Source organism: Hemicordylus capensis, chromosome 1, assembly GCF_027244095.1.
Source record: "Hemicordylus capensis ecotype Gifberg chromosome 1, rHemCap1.1.pri, whole genome shotgun sequence".
In the NCBI taxonomy this organism is placed as follows: domain Eukaryota; kingdom Metazoa; phylum Chordata; class Lepidosauria; order Squamata; family Cordylidae; genus Hemicordylus; species Hemicordylus capensis.
In genome coordinates, this window is record NC_069657.1 from 421,791,400 (window position 1) to 421,802,702 (window position 11,303).

General features: G+C 46.3%; 1 protein-coding gene across 1 annotated transcript in view; it reads right to left on the reverse strand.

Moving 5' to 3' along the window:
• Nucleotides 1-11,303, reverse strand: part of HHAT (hedgehog acyltransferase) — a 476,499-nt gene extending 465,196 nt beyond the window's left edge. The window contains exon 1 of the mRNA XM_053310551.1: nt 11,233-11,303. The gene's annotated coding sequence lies outside the window, so the exon portion shown is untranslated. The remainder of the gene's footprint in view (nt 1-11,232) is intronic.

Consider the following 11,303-nt stretch of genomic DNA (forward strand, 5'->3'; position numbering starts at 1 on the left):
GAGAATAACCTAGATTTCCATTACCTAGCAATCCCCATAGGCAGCTCTTATAGGTAGCCTTTGGGAGGTGCATTTGCACCAGGTCCCATACCTGCCATGAGCTCAGCTCCTGCCCGCCTCTCAGCAGGCAGTTGCACTGTGCCAAGTGGCTGATGACCAAACGGTAGTCCTGTGTTGTCCTGTCCCGCTGTGCATAGTTTGCAACCCCTTTGTGAGGGTTGCCACCTTTTTTCTATCAGAGCTCCTGTGCGTTTAAGAGCTGAACGACTGACAGAAATGTAACAGATGCAGCTTTCTCCTTTGCTTTCTCTCTGTGTTGGTTGCAGTGTTTCACTGACTTACATACTGTACAGCACCCTGCTGATGGAAGAGCAGGACATGCTCTGTGAGTCTGGAAAGCCGATCAGCACTGCTAGCAAACACACAGAGCCTCCATGGCTCCTAAGGATTGCATCACCACTGTAATGGCACCCCTGATTCCCAATGGGAACAGCAACACTACAGCTGTGACACAGTCCTAAGGAGCCACTGAGGCTCTGCACATTTTCTAACAGTGTACACAGGCTTTCCAGACTCACAGAGTCAGTGTGCTCCCACTGCTCTTCCATCAGCACGATGCTACAGAGTATGTAAGTCAGTGAGAGTAAGAGATTTGATATGAAAGACCTTTGTGTATGCATCTACAAGGCATACACAAGGTTTGGGGGCCTGGTCTGCTGATTGTGCCTGCTCATAAGCTCTATGTACATTTTGATCTGCAAAAGAACTCAACAGCGGTGTAGTGGAGGGGGGATGCACAGGGACGGAGCACTGGTGCTTCTCTGGCTGTCACAGTGGGCATGGTCATGGCCATGGCGGCTGTCATGGAGAGCGCCTGCACGTCTGAATTTGCAATTATGTCACTGGATCTGGGAAATTACAGGCCAGTTAGCTTAACATCTGTTCCAGGCAGATTGATGGAAAGCATCCTCAAGGATAAAACTGTAAAACACATAGAAGAACAGGCCCTTCTGGGAGAGAACCAGCATAGCTTCTGCAAAGGTAAATCTTGCCTCACCAACCTTTTGGAGTTCTTTGAGAGTACAAACAAGTGTGTGGATCAAGGTGATCCAGTTAACATAGTATACCTGGACTTCCAAAAAGCTTTCGACAAAATTCCTCATCAAAGACTCCTGACGAAACTTAGCAGTCGTGGGATAAGGAGACAAGTACATGTGTGGATTGCTAACTGGTTGAAAGACAGGAAACAGAGGGTAGGTAAAAATGGAGAGTTTTCACAATGGAGGGAAGTAAGAAGTGGGGTCCTCCAGTGAGGGGCTGGTGCTTTTTAATTAATTCATAGATCATCTAGAAGTAGGGGTAAGCAGCAAGGTGGCCAAATTTAAAGATGATACTAAATGCTTTCAGGTAGTGAAATCAGAAACGGATTGTGAGGGGCTCCAAAAGGATCTCTCCAAACTGGGGGAGTGGGCGACAAAATGGCAAATGTGGTTCATTGTTGGCAAGCGTAAAGCGATGCACATCGCTTTACCCCAACTTCAAGTATACACTGATGGGATCTGAGCTGTTGGTGACTGACCAAGAGAGGGATTTAGGGGTCATGGTGGACAGCTCTTTGAAAGTGTTGACTCAATGTGGGGCAGCTGTGAAAAAGGCCAATTCCATCCTAGGGATCATTAGGAAGGGGATTGAAAACAAAACTGCTAATACTATAATGCCCTTATACTAAACTATGGTGCGGCCACACCTGGAGTACTGCATACAATTCTGGTCACCACATCTAAAAAAGGACATTGTAGAACTGGTAAAGGTGCAGAAGAGGGCAACCAACATGATCAGGGGCCTAGAGCCTGATCTTACAGTGCTCTCACACCAAGTCTCCCATTCAAATGCAACCAGGGCAGACCCTGCTTAGCTAAGGGGACAAATCATGCTTGCTACCACAAGACCAGCTCTTCTCTGTGAGGTGGCATCTGATTGGCTGTTCTAGAAATAGTATTGGCCATGCGTTTGAGGTAGGCAGTGTCCCACTCAAACCTTCTATCAGCTACTGCATCAGACCACTCCATGGCACCCACTAGTTCCCTCACAGTGCAATCTGAGACCTCTTTGTAGGCCCGCACTGTTCATTCAGACACCTGTCCCTAGTCCAGCGCTGTCTGAGCTGTGGTCTCTTACGAGACCCGACTGTCTTCTTCGCGCTTTAACCCTCAACAGCTTACAGGTGGCCTTTGAGCTCTCAGCGTGCCACATTATTAGGCCCTTGGCAAGCTGGACCTACACACCGCCTGTTGTGCTGCTGCATTGGTCATTGGCCTGGGTGGGGCAGGATCTGGCTTGTCCATGGGCATGGCGGGCATGGCAGTTCTCTCAGGTTCTTCCTGCATAGGTTGTGGCTGGCCAGGATAATAAGGTGTGTGTGTGGTGGGGTGGGGGGAGCTGAGCAAGGTGTCTCCCTGGCTCTACATCTGTGCCCTATACTTGGAGCAGGAGAAGGTTCCTACTGTGTATGCCCACGGTGGCAACCCAAAGTAATTCAGCCATCTCACATTAGCCAGGAGGAAGTATGTCAACACAAAACTGTTTTCAAAATACTGCAAGGAGAGCACAGCAATGCCAAGCTGTGCCCCCTGCTTTTAACAGCAGCAAAGTCTTCTATTCACCATCAGGAGAAGAGGCTGTTGGTGCATTGGCACCCCATGTCCACCACCTTCCATCTGCCCAGGACTCCGACAATAGGAACTTTTGTTGGTGCACACCAGTGTCCCCTCTAACAGAGATCCCCAGATGTTGTTGATCACAACTCCCATCATTCCCAACTACAGTGGCCTTTGGCTGGGGTTATGGGAGTTGTAGTCAATAACATCTGGGAATGTGCACGCCAGGACACCTTTTGTGCAGGTACCATCTTTTTCTATGCCAGGCTGCCTATGCTGGGGGTGCATGGGATGGCATCACAGGTTGTCCAGTGAGGGGCATCGTTGTGTTAGGAACACACCCAGACCCAAACTTTCTTGGAGGCATGGCAATCCCAAAGAGGGGGCTGTTGGGGTGTGCAGTGCTATGTTGGGTGCATCTGTGTTTCTGCACAGACAGTCGCCAGTATGGGTTAAATGGTGCAACATGTGCAGTGGTGAGTGGGCTTGCTTCCCTACTTTTCACCATCCCTGTCTTTCTTTCCCATATTTTTGTTTGAGGGGCGCACACAGTTCCCCTTGAAAGTGGCAGAAAGCTGGCAAAATGTGCAAGGGTAGTGTTTCTTTAAATATTCTGAGTGCAGAGCCATGTCATCACTGTTGCCAGGTATAATCGGGAAGAGAAAGGAGAACAGCAGGGGCATAGTGCTTTATCTGAGAGGTGGCCAGTGAGAGCTGCGGCATGCATAGAGCTACTCTGTTCCTGGACAGCTCTGGGCCACCTTCACTATTATTAGGAGGTGGAGAGCTGGTCTTGCGATAACAAACATGACTTGTCTCCTTAGTAAGCAAGGTCCACCCTGGTTGCATATGAATGGGAGTCTAGATGTGTGAGCACTGTAAGATATTCCCCTTAGGGGATGGAGCCACTGCTCTGAGAAGAGCAGAAGGTTCCAAGCTCCCTTCCTGGCAGCACCTCCAAGATAGGGCTAAGAGAGATTCCTGCCTACAACCTTGGAGAAGTCGCTGCAGGTCTGTGTAGACAATGCTGAACTAGATGGATCTATGATCTGACTTGATATATGGCAACTTCCTATGTTCCTACGTTATGGTTCCAAAATCAGCACAAAACCGCAGTTATGGTGGCATCTGTGTTCAGATGTAACGCTGCCACCACCAAAACTCAGGTTGGGGTGGTGAAACATACTACAAACCAAAGGTTCAAATTGGAGTTTGGCGAGGCAACCTGCTGGTCTCTTTTGGCTCAAAACCACAGTTGCACACATTAGAATATAACGGCGTTCCAACTTCTGCCCCGTTTAACTCCGGTTTTGTGTTATGTCCGAATGAAGCCATAAAGAAATTGTGTCTATCACTTTATGAGAAGCCCTCACATGCACCGGAAGTGAGGACTTGAAAAGAAAGGAACAATGCATTTATGATATTGTTTGAAGCATCTAAAGGTATCTGCACAGTTAATGGTGCGCAATGGTATAGAGGGAACTCTGGAAATAAAATCTGTGTTGTGTTTTAGTTGCACACATGTATGAGAACTGAGTAGGGTTGCCATCTGACCAGAAACCTTGAACTAGCCTCCCCCCACTCCCCACCATCTGGATGATGCACAACATCTTTATTGGGGGTGAGATTCAATAGGTGAAGATTTTTGTAGCATGAAAAGTATTAGCATCTGCTAAAATCTGCACATTAAGCTTCTGTTAAATGCACAGCTATAGTGGCCAGTTGAAGAATTGGCAACCCTAATGGAACATGACTGGGATCACCAGCTGATCAGAAAAAATAGCCTGGCCTGCTTTTGCGTCATGATTCACAGCAGCTTGATGAGCAGAAATGTGCAAAAATATAGCTTTTACAGCACGGATGGTGGAGATAAAAAGTAGGACTGCTCACTAATCCCCCTCCCCCACCCTCGCATTCAGGGAACACACAAGACAGAAATAGGACCACACCTGCTAGGCACACCCTCTGCAGCAGATATTTATTGACCACACTCCCTGATGACTTGCAAGTCCCACTGATGAACTTCCAGAAGATATCTCAACACTTCCATAGGACCACAACTGACCGCTGAAGTGACTGCAGTATAGATTTCAATCAGTCTTACTACTTCTTTTGATCAAAAAGAGCAGATCTGTAATATTTTTTAAGTGATTGCAATTGTCACAGCCACCAGTGTCTCTTAAACTTACATTATACATATGATGTATCCTTCACTGAAACCTCTTGAATTCATGGAAGCAATATCCATGAGTGAGAGAGAGAGAGAGAAGTTTGCCCATGATGGACTGATTACGGCATGAGTGTATAATGCGAATCCAAGAGCAGGCCTTCATTTGAACCCAGCTCAGCCCTGGATTCTGTTCCGAATGCCAAGGCTCAGCCTCAGAATATGTGGAACCCAAACTCACAGATATGTGCACATGAGCACATACATAGGCATAAATCAGGCAGGGCTTCAAAATAATAAACACATATATCTTCTAGGTTTCAACCCCAGCACCTCTTTCATGAGGCAAGGTGGGGCTCATGAGGTCTCCTCAGGCAGCAGATTATTGGGGCACCAGTAGGGTGGTGAGATGCCCCCTACTGCCACCAATGGAGTAGCTCCTCAGGACCTATTTGACCCTTGCAAGCTTTGCAAAGAAAGTCTCCCCTCCCAACGCTTGCAAGAACAAGATGAGAGAAGAGGAGGCTGCTGATAATGTCCCTCCTCCACATCCCAGCACCACTATCAAAGCTTGTTCTGAAATGGTGCTGGCCCCCACCAGTCATTGGGCAAAGCAGCATTTGGTGCCTCATCTCAGGCACCACAATATCTTAGGCCAGCCCTGCTCAGCACCAATTCCTCCTTTTAGAAATGCATTCCTATCTACAAGGTCTGGAAAGGCCTCTGTTCACATGCATATGCCCCCAGCAGTTGTAATGATCCGGGTGGAGGGCAAACATGACCATGAGCTGCAGCTATTTGCAGATGAGCATATCTCAACATCAGTGGCAGTAATGGGGGAAAGCTATAATTTTTCTCCCATGGATGTCCAAATGCACACTTTAGCTTTGTCCAGTTCTAAATGGAATTCAAATATGTGTAAAACACACATCAGATTCAAGATATTCCGAAGGCTCACAAGTGTACTGAACAATGCTATAATACAGTTCTTTGTTATGCTAATAAGCGCTTGCCAGCTGCTTCAAGCCGCCCTGCAATCACTGCCAAGAGCTAGCCAAGCCGTTCAAGAGGAGTGGAAAAAAGAAGCAGCCTTCTTTACCTTCTATTAAGGAGTCTGCGACTTCTCAAACTGCAGGCCCTCGGTGGATTGAAACAACCAGTTTTCCCCTTCTTTGATATTCATTGACTTTTGTAATTAAAAAATGGTGCAAACCCAGTGGAAACAGACTGAAGTCGCATTCACACGTAACTCGAAACCGGAGTTGAAGGGGCCTCTGGTTGAAATTTGTGTACGTCCAAATGCATGAAAATGCAGTTTGGACTGAAAATCTACCTGTGGTTTCCCTCCCCAGACTTCGATTTGTACCTTCGGTTTGTAGTGAGCTTCACTGTCTTTAACTCCTGTTTTGCGGTGCCAGTGTTACATCCGAATGTGGCATCACAGTCACCCTCTACGACAACCAGAGTTAAGGGAGGAAGCTCCTTCCTCACTCTGGCTGCGATTGGCTACTGGGGCTGTCCTTCAGTCAATAAGGAAGCCCATGCAGCCAGTTCCCCCTCCTCTCTGCAGTCTCCGTGACTGCAGTTCACCTCCTGTCCATTACATGTGAATGTGGACAGGAGAGGGGAAGAGAAGGGAGAGGAATCGTGGGCCCATTGAACCTGCAGTTCCACATTATGTGCGAGTGCAGCCTGAATGTGGAAGACCAGCATGCAGTGGACTCTACAGATGCTGTGAAGGAGAGAGACCCAGTTCCAACTGGGGAAAGCACAGGCTTGTATCCAAAAAAAATTATTTAAGAAGTGTCTAAGAAATACTGCTGGGGTTGATAGGTTGAGGGGGAAACGTGCATGTGCACAAAGCATATATGGACTCTCTTGTACACCCAATGTAGGCGGACTCTTGGGTGGTGTTTAAGGGATCAGGATGGAACGGATCATCCCTAAGTTGGTGCAAACTACCCTATCCACTCAATTAAGGTGCCCAGGAAAGCCAAAGTAGTTGCTTCTAGCGAAGACAGAAGAGGCTTTTTATAAATCACACTGTGCATTATCAGTGTTGCACCATTGGGAATGCTGGGAGTTGAATGGAGCTGCATTGACACACACACTGAGTCTCTCCTGCCTTCGCTAGCAGCACAGATGGAATGGTGATTTCCATGCAGCCAGTTGCTCACATGTCTCTTGGGTGCGCAGCTTGCTGTGCTGTACATAAGCCACAGAAAACGCAACTTACTTAAACAGCAAACAACTTGTAAATGCACAGGGCTGAATACAGAAGAGGTAGGAAGATGGTAAATGAAAAGGCTTGAATCAGGAAGATGGAATAAAATTTGATGAGATGAGATGAGATGAGATGAAGTTTCAAGATAATGCAAAACAAGGCTTTTCCAGTCAGCATTTTTCAAAGGCCGAGCTCCATTCAAAAGAGCTTTCTTCAGGGGTTCAGCTACAATCGAATAGGGTAGGGGACAAATGTCCCTGAGCCCCTGAAGGGAGGCACCGGCTGGGTAAAAGCTTGCTTTTTGCTTTCCCTCTCTGAAGAAGGCAGTGGGGACCAGGTGAAGAAGAGGGCAATCAAGATGATCGGGGCCTGGAGCACCTTCCTTGTGAGGCAAGGCTACAGCATCTGGGGCTCTTTAGTTTAGAAAAGGGGTGACTAAGGGAAGACATGGTCGAGGTGTATAAAATTATGCAGAGAGTGGAGAGAGAAAAAGGGGTCATCCCATGAAACTGAAGGTTGGGAAATTCAGGACCAACAAAGGAAGTACTGTACTTTTTCACACAACGCATAATCAACCTATGGAATTATCTGCCATTGGATGTGGTGACAGCCACCTGGTTGGATAGATTTAAGAAGGGCTTAGACAAATTCATGGAGGACAGGTCTCTCAATGGCCACTAGACTGGTGGCTATAGGCCACCTCCAGCCACAGAGGCATGATGCCTCTCGATACCAGCTGCAGGGGAGCAACAGCTGGAGAGAGGGCATGCCCTCACCTCTTGCCTGTGGGCTCCCCAGAGGCATCTGGTGGGCCACTGTGCAAAAAAGGATGCTGGACTAGATAGGCCTTGGGCCTGATCCAGCAGAGCTCTTCTCATGGGAGCTGGGGCCCATCTTCACTTTTTGTCCCATTCCAACCTTGCTACGCCCCTGACTTTCTTGCTATAGAGCAAACCCTTGTTAAACAAAGGTAGAAATACTAATTAGGCTGATAACTAGCAGCAAGGCTTAATCAGGTGCTCATGGAAGGAAAATGAAAAGTGTTTCATCTGCACAGGTTAGGGGGCAATATACCAACTAACATAATGCCCAGCTGGTGCAGAACAGTGACTACAAAATGACCAGTTAGGTTTGTAAATCTGATTGGAGACATTACCAGTCTTAACAGAAGTTTATGTGACAAAGGAAACCACAGACCTTTGGGGTGAATTACTTAGGCCTAGCCTTGCCATCACAAGCCTTGGGGGTCCTTATATCCTAGTGTGAGTCTCTGCATGCCCAACATTTATAGTAGTTCAGTTCACAGGGGCCAAAACCAAGCCTTACATGGCCTTGGACACATCCTTTACATTCTCAGCATTAATCTGGGCAGGATTAACAGCATCAGAAGATCTGGGCAGACTGCCAGGGCTCTGTTTACAATAAAATGAAACTGGACCTCCGAGAGATAGTTTGCAACATCACGAGGGAATCTCTCTGTGTCTTAGTTCAGTCAGTTTTTTCCATCTGCCTCAGCAATAAAAGTGACATTCTATTTTTATAAAATAATTACAGGAAATGCTGTATTTTCCAAATATTCTGATTAGAGTTATTTTTGATGATGGTTTGTGATAACTTCTCATTTTTATAATGCCATAAAAGAGTTTGTCTAAATGAACTTTAACTTGAGAACTTCCCCACAAATGTATACATATCTTATCTAAGAGAGCGCCTTCTTTTACATGATCCCCACCGCACGTTAAGTTCATCTGAGGAGGTCTGTCTCCAGTTGCCAATGGTTCGTCTGGTGGTGACGCAGAGACAGGCCTTCTCTGTAGCTGCTCCTGGGCTGTGAAATGCACTCCCGGCAGAAATTCATAATTTGAGATCATTGCCGTCCTTCAGGAGAGCCCTTAAAACCTACCTATTTGGCCTGGCCTTCCAGGGTTTTAAATGATTAACTGTTTTACATTGTTTTAAATTGTTGCCCTGATTTTCAGGGCTTTTAGCTGTTTTATTGTGTTTTAATAGTTTGATTTTAATTGTTAATTTGTTTTAATTGTTTTTATCATGCTGAGAACTACCCTGAGCCATTTTGGAAGGGTGGTATAGAAATCAAATAAATCAAATAAATAAATAAATAAATAAATAAATAAAACAATGCATGCGTGCCGCTAGGAAATAATTGCAACCAAAAAGTGTTATTACCCCCGGACCTTGGGGCCCTGGTCTGTGGCCTCCAAGGTCCAGGGGGGCCTCCAAATGACCGGGGGGGCTCCTGCCTCCACCGCATGCCTCACTTTGCCACTGCCCCACTGCACTGAACTGTGGCTTTTCTGTAATTTTAACTGCAATGTATGTGGCCAGGAAGTAGAGGTGAGGCAAACAGGTCTCCCCACCACCACCATGGTGGCAGCAAGCTGAGCGGCCACTGCACCTATCCGTCTGGTCCAGCAGCCCTTGAAAACTGCGAGGTGCACCTGCACAGTTCAAATAGATCGTTGCCATGACGTCACAGGCTTGCAACAATCTATTCAAACTACGCAGGCACGCCTCACAGTTTTCAAGGGCCACTGGGCCAGAAGGACAGGCCCAGTGGCTGCTTCACCCGCCCCTGCCACAGGAGGGCAGGAGGCCTGCTTGGCGCACACACACACACACACACACCCCAACCGCGTACATGGCGGCTATAATTACAGAAAAGCCACGGTTCGGTGCAGCAGGGCCTCGCAGCAGCAGAAGGGGTTGTGGTGATGGGAGAACTTGCAGCGGCGGTGGGGGTTGCAGTGGTGGAGGGGGCTCATGGTGGGGGTCAATCCAGGCGCCAAAATCACCTTGGTGCACCACTGATTGCAACCCATTTCATGGTTATCTCACAAAAGTTTAGAGCCTTTTTCCTTTTGAAGAAGCTGGATTTTACTTTTACATTGTAGGTAATTGCTGATCCACTTCTCAGTTGCAGAGCCAAATGAAACAAATAAATTCATCAGAGATCATGAAAGTAACCGCCATCACACTTATGGCATTTGCCTCTTCAGACAAACACTGTAAGTGTGGTGAGCATGGAAAAGTGATGCTTCTTGGAGCATCATCTCTAGGGCAAAGCTTGCTGGTGCACTCTCAGAATGCTGCATGTGAGTACAATCTCCCTTTTTCTTGGAGTGTCTGAACTGGCCTCACATCGTATGGCTACTAATTGTATAGATCCTGTCTATGCACTGTGTGATTAAGAACTTCCTTCTGCCCATTCTAAACCTCCTTTTGATCAGTTTCATTGGATGACCCTTTTTATAACTGCTTCCCTTGTAAACACAGTGTTCTTATGCTGGTTTTATTCAGAGGCAATTCAATTTTTCTCCTTTCTCTCTTTCTGACTCTGCCCCTGCCCCCACCCCCCACACACTCTCTCTACTACAGGATCCCCACTGGGACAAACGTCCAAACAACAAAAAACAAGAGATTACTAAATAGAATACAACACATCCTTCCCCTTTATAACAACCAAGATTGAATTCATTTAACATTTAGTGACAAAGTCTTGAAATCTTTTAGGTAGTATCCTGTCACGCACACTTCTCCTAAGTCTTGGGTTCTCTGGCACAGGAGCCATTTCTGAATTTTCTTCTGGTACTGAGGTTTGTCCATCACTTTCATCAGCTTCATCTGTGAGGTCAAAATGGGAGGCAAGATCAAATTCCTCTTCAGTTCCTCTCTTGAGATCAGAAGCCCTTCCATTTTGTCTCATGCTGGAAAGTCTCAAACTGGACACTCTTCCATGCTTGAAAGTCTTAAACTGTTCCATTTCTTTCCATCATCCAATATGACAGAATCTCCTTGGATTTCAATTACTCTATTTGTTTTGGTCCAGAATATTGGGAACATCCCTTTTCCACTTTATAAGGCAACTGTGCTTGAACAACTTCCCCTACCTGAAATGTTTGCTGTTTCGCACCCCGTTTCCAATCCACATACAATTTATATTTGTATTTACATACAATTTGTATTTGTTCAATTGTATTATTTGTATCAATTGTATTTGTATTATTTGCATTAATTGTATTTGTACTATTTGCATTAATTGTATTTGTACAACTGTATTTGTATTTGTACAATTTGTATTTGTATTGACATACAATTTATATTTGCTGTTTCATACCCCATTTCCAATCCACATACAATTTATATTTTTGTTGCTTCTCCCTTACCTGATCACAAATCTCTGCATCCTCCAGATGGATGGCATGGAAAGCCCTATCAGCTGTTGCCATTGCATACG